Source organism: Myiozetetes cayanensis, unplaced genomic scaffold (genome assembly GCF_022539395.1).
Source record: "Myiozetetes cayanensis isolate MyiCay16 unplaced genomic scaffold, myiCay2020 scf29, whole genome shotgun sequence".
NCBI lineage: Eukaryota > Metazoa > Chordata > Aves > Passeriformes > Tyrannidae > Myiozetetes > Myiozetetes cayanensis.
In genome coordinates, this window is record NW_026087510.1 from 6648798 (window position 1) to 6654797 (window position 6000).

General features: G+C 49.3%; 1 long non-coding RNA gene across 1 annotated transcript in view; it reads left to right on the forward strand.

Moving 5' to 3' along the window:
• Positions 1-4961, forward strand: part of LOC126644192 (uncharacterized) — a 35731-nt gene extending 30770 nt beyond the window's left edge. The window contains exon 4 of the long non-coding RNA XR_007629875.1: positions 4488-4961. This is a non-coding gene — a long non-coding RNA (uncharacterized LOC126644192). The remainder of the gene's footprint in view (positions 1-4487) is intronic.
• The last annotated feature ends 1039 nt before the right edge of the window (positions 4962-6000 follow it).

Here is a 6000-nt window from a genome sequence, read left to right on the forward strand (position 1 = left end):
CTGTTCACTTTGGGATCTGCAGCATGTCCTGCCCCACTGGGGCTTGGTGACTGAAGCTGAGCCACAGTGATATCTGTGGCACATTTGGGAAAGGTAGGCTCTCTGCTCCTTGCAGAATCTGATTCAGAAGTTGAGCTATTTACACTTTCTTCATGGGGAAATGGTTCTTATCAATAAATGAGCACTGGGCAGGCTGTCACAGGTGGTGTCACAGGCACTGGCACAGGCACACTCCCAGCCCACTCAGCCCTGCAGCTGCTCGGCCCTGCAGCCAGAGCAAGGCACTCACCTCTGGTCAGAAAACATGGTAGAAAAATTATGTTTCCCTGATTTTCCCTTTTCTTGGCACAGTGCGGGACGGAGGAATGAGACAGGGGAACAGCCCAGCTCTCCCTCAGTGGAGAGGCTGCTGCTCTGGGCTGCCTTGTTTCCCCCTCACAGCACTGGAGGGTCACAGGGAGTCATTCCCAAAGGGCAAAAGATATTACAAGGAGATACTTTTTCAGCCTTGCTGCTGACACAGCACCATCCGTGTTTCTTAACCAGGAGCGATGTCTGAGTTATCTCAACCTAAAGCCTGAAATATACATTATAGGCTGCGATTTTCTGTGCTTTATTTGGGCTGTAAAGTGAGATCTTATTATTTCTCCCTCCTGGGCATCCTTTAATGAATCTAGATTTGAAAGTGAAATATTTATTATATTTCAGGAGCTTAAGCATGGAAGGAGAGGAGTAAGGATATGCAAATTTGCCAGAAAGCATTAAAAAAAGGTCTCTTTATTAAGAAAAGAAGGTGAGAGTGCTCAACTGTCAAGCCACGGGATGGATGTCCCAACAGAGTGGTGTTATGGGGATGTGGGGAGTGGGACTCCCCCAGAGAACTACCCATTCTCACTCCTCTCAAACTCTGGGGGAACTGAGAAGTTAGAGCTGGAGTTAGGGACATGTCATTGTTCTCAGTTCTCAGCCTGGCCAATTCAGTGCTTTGGGAAAATGCAGGAGAAAATATATTTCTGCAAATTAACCAGAAACAAAGTGATAAAGTCAGGTGTATTGACACAGGTAAATGCAGAGTTAATGCAAAAGTTGTCAGCAGCTCGCTCCGACCTGAACCCCAGTGGAGAACAAGGTGTGCAGCTGCAGTGGTAGGAGGGCCCATCCTCATTAGAATCAACACATTTGTTTAAAAATAGAAATATTCTGCCATCTTCAGCAGCCAAGATGAAGCAAGCTATTAACGGATTATGATCCTGTGACTTCAGACCATTGTAGTTTTAATATTTCACGGGGCATTGACACCGAGTACATCGTATGTGAACGGCACCGTTGGCTTCAGCTGTTGCAAACAATATGGTGCAGAAATAATTGAGCTAAAAAGAAATTACAGCTATTTGAGGAGGTGGCAACTCTGCTGCATAGAGGGGAGGCTGCAGGCACCAAGTCAGGCGTGTGCTTTAAAAAATCAGAGTAAAAATCTCTGGGTTTGATGCTGGAGAGGTTTTTGGCAGGTTCTGCTGCAGTGGCAGTGCTGCACCCAGATAGGGGGAGCTGGTCTGTCAGTGATATATGCAGGCAGGGAGGATGGAAGAGAAGGCCTTGCCTATATGGGGAATTGTGTTGGGTTCGGGAGGGCTGGTGTGAATCTCTGTTTGTGCTTTTAAGTCTCAGATGTATCATCCAGCCACCGCAGCTTAACAAGTCGCTGTTTGTCAGCTGTGCTGTAAGTCACTGTGGGCGTGCTCGGCGCCCAGCACAGGGATGCCATAAAGCTCAGCAGATTGCGCCTTTCATCTGTTCTCATTCCAGCTCTTTTAGCTTAAACTAGTTCCTAATCATTACAGAAACCCCAAACGAGGCTTGTTTCCAGCACAACAGCCGTCTGGGCAGAGTCTTCTCGCATCTTTGCTGTGTTGTATTGGGAGTCATATCTTTCCTCTTGATACCCTGGCACTGGCCCCTGCCCCAGCCACGCCTCTCGCACGCTCCCCATCTCTCTCTGCAGCAGTGGGGACACTCCACCCTTGGGGACAGTGTGGTGACCTCAGCAGACCTCAGGTCAGAGCAGGGCTGGCACCACTGCATCCCTTTATTGCCTCGGTCATCTCACGTTAGGCAGAAAATGGGAGAGGAGGAAGAGATGCAGCAGCAGGATTGAAATGTTTCAGCACTGCTGGGCTGCAGCAGGGCAATATTTCATTCCAAAATAGATTTTTCACTGGAAATTTTTTAAAGGGTGGATGTCAGCCGGGAAACTCAATGCTTTGATGGCTGAAAGCACCTGTTGGAAGGAGAACTTCTTTCACAGTGACTGTGAAGCACCTGATTTCCAGCTCAGAGCACAGACACAGTTTGGGGTGGGGGCATCGCCCCTAAGGCCTGCCCACACCAACGCTGTCAGTGCCCGAGGCAGGAGGTCTGTTGCCTCCTCACGCCTTGAGGGTGTGAAATCCCGATGGATTTCTTTGGTACCCAAACACCCTGATGAGATGTCAGTCCCTTGTAAAGAGCTGTCCATGCCAGTGATGATAGATCAGTCTTTGCTGGGTGAGGTGTCACTATATGCATGAACATATGTACATGTAAATAAAAATAGATATAATATACATGATATAACATATAATATCACACACACTATATAATACATCCATCCTACACAGGTGGCCAGCACTGCTCTGGTGTGCCACATGTGGAGGAGGCACCTGCAGCCATCGCAGGTATTTGCATCATGGTGGCACCTGAGGGTCCTGGTCCAAGCACACAACCCTGGAGCACCTGTGCCAGCACTGATGTGCGTCACTCCACGCTCCTTCACTTCTCCAAAGCAGGATCTGAACTGATCAAATAGAAATTTTCTGGTTTTCTGAAAAATTTTCAGCTGGCTCTGGCTATTTGCCTCCTCCCAGAGCGACACAATTTCACAGCAAATCCATCACTGCAGCAGCCACTTGGCACCATCCCCTCTCCAGCTCCTCTGACTGTTCTCCCTCCCTCTGACTCCACAAATTCCACCTGTGGCACTGGTTCTCCACTCCCAAGCCATTCCATCCCGTCTGGGGAGACTCTCTTCCAGCAGCAGGTGAAACAAAACCTCCCACATCCTGTTCTGAGGTGTTCTACCCATCCCAGGCCCACTGGCCCCCATCCTACTGCTCACTGCTGGATGCCAGGCAGGGACATAAGGGCTTTTGGGCAGCACTGAGGATCCTGTGGCAGCCCAGCCCTGCACAGGGCAATGCTTTCAGAAGCTGTGCCTTTGTCCCAGAACACACCCACACTGCTGATGTGCAGTTCCTGAGCAGCTGGACAGCCAATGGCACGAGGAAGAGGAAGGACACATTCAAGGCAGGCTGAGTTTTTGGCAGATGAGGTTAAAAAAATATTAATGGGTCTGGGACCTACACACCCAAATGCAAACCGGGACCATGACCTGGTCTCTGCTGGCTCCCCAGGTGTTGGTCTGGCATGGAGAGGCCTCTGTGGTCTCCGTGCAGGAGGGGTTCCCCCCCAGCCCTAACATCACTCCCAGGGAAGGAGCTGTTTGCTGCTGTCAAGTGAAGAAACTCTGTGGCTTCGCTACTTGATGTGATGGGAGCTCCTGGGAGATGGGGATCGAAGACAATGCTTTTTTTCTTTATTTGCTGGGGCAAGATAGAAGGAAAGTGTGTGAGGGCTGCCAGCAGTGTAAGAGTCTGTATCTTCTCGTGGTCAATCACAGCTCTTAACCTTCCTCGTTCCTGCAGCAAGTGCCCTTGGGACTGTTTGTGTTTCAATTTCCAGGCTTCCTCTCTGAAAGCAAACAGGTTGGGGGAGGCTGTTACACAGACACATCAGTCCTGCGTTCCCCTCTCTCCTGGCATCAGGCTGTCAAAGGCAGGTTAGAGGTTAGAGACTGGTGCTGTCCTGGGTCTGGTGCCAGTGAAGTTTTTGTTGTACAAACCTGCTCGCTGCACTGAAGGAATAAGTAAGGTTGTTCTAATTCCAGCAGATGACAATCCAGCTTAAAATACATCTGAGACTTTGATCAGGTGTATGTTATCTTCTAGACATCTGGGTGGTGGTTTGGGTTTTCCCCTCAAAGAGTCCGCCCGCTGCAGTGAATCCAACGCCAGCATCAGAGCTGGCTGGAATGCTGATGGGGCACACATCCCTCCATCACACCCTTGAGCTGTAAGGACCCTCAGCACACCATTAAAGCTAAAAAGGCAGAGGCCAGGCATGGTGGAGCCTGCTCAGGTCCATCCTGGACCTGTGGCTGCAGACAATCACCCCTCTCCTGCCCCGCTCTGCTTCGAAGCCACTCACGATGCCGTATTCATCTCAATGTCATTTTCTTTGAGATGTGAGCTGGAACAAATCCGGAGCAGCTGCTCCATCTCTAAGTGTCCTTCAGGGATCCCTTCAGCAGACACTTTGCAGGATATAATGATGACATTCTAACGAGCGCTAATGCACACGTTGTCATCTTTCTGTATTTACACTTCCCACAGGAGGCATCGTTCCAAGAAGGAAAAGTGAGAGACAGAAACTTTTACACAGAAACTTCAGCGCCTGTGCTGGGCCCAGCTGGGAAATCCACCCGATGGAGAGAAGCTGCAGGGCAGAGAGATCTCCAGCATGAGAGAGGCAGTGGCTGCAGTGCACAGAGGGGTAGCCAGGAGAAGACAGGCACCAAGCTGGAGCCCCCCAGTCCCTGCAGCTGGATTACACCAGGCCATAAGGAAAAAGGTGCGGATTATTCTGGGGTACAGGTGACAGCAGAGCCCACATTACTCCAGATCTCACCAGCTTCAGTCTAATGATTTCTCTGGGGACCAGGCTGTTCCATGTGCTGGCACACATGTGCCTTCTCTGTCCCCAAAGATGCCACATGGAACAAATTCATGGCCTTTGTGGTGGACACTCATTAGACACATCATTAAACAAAGCCATAATGGCTTTAGAGAGCAGCGCCGTCTCATCTCCATCCCTCGGAAGAGGATCCTCTGGTCACTAATGCAGTGAATCCCTCCTTGTCCAAGAGGAAACAACAGGAATCAGCTCTTTGCCCCCAGGAATGTTACATACATACATATGGGTGCATGCATTGCCTATAGATAAATAAATAAATAAAGGAAAACCTTTCCAAGTGAGGGAAATGAGACTCTGTATCCATGTGGTGCTTCAGCGTAAGCAGCTGGAATGGGTAAGGTCATCACTGTGTCCTCTGCTCACTGATGTTATCAGGAGGAAGATTGTATCAAATAAATAATATACCAAAATATTTGTGTCTCCATCTCTCCACACACTCCACCATCCTGCTGCGTTACCCAGCTCGGGAGTGAGGATCCGGCCGGGGTGATAACTAGGAATAAATGGCTCTGCTTGTCGGGGGAAATTTTGCTGGCAAATTTCCGAACCAGATTAAAAAGTAAATGAGATTTCTTCTGGAGAGTTATTTTCAAGGGTTTTGTCTGCTGATGTTCTCGTGCGAGATTGCAGCTTTGCCAGGGGGGAAGAGAACAAAAGGGGAGGATAAAGAACCGAGGTTGCAATTATCCCACGGAACGAGGTTCTCCAGCGAAAGCACCTAATCGGGAAAGTCTCAAATTTGCCTAAAATACAAAGCGCAGTACAACATTTATTTATAATCTGCCTCACCTCCTCAGATAAAACTGTTTCTAAAGCCAGGCAATTGCAGGAGACAAGCTGTAAAATGGAACAAATGGAATCAAATCGGGTATTAATAACAGCCGAATGAAATAATAACAGAATGGGGTCTTTGAGCAGAGCACAATTTCTGTGCTACAGCAAACATAGGTGGAGTGATGTGGGCAGAGAAGCATTCCCAACCAGGAGACACAGTGGGACAAGGGGATGAGGAGACAGAAGTTGTGTGAACCCCTAAGAATGGCGAGGAAGCAGGAGGGCCCCGGGTGTGGGCAGGTGGTTAACGAGGCACAACTAACGAGGCAAGTGATGAGGCAGGTGAAGTTACTTGTGTGCTGGCAGTGCTCCCCAGAG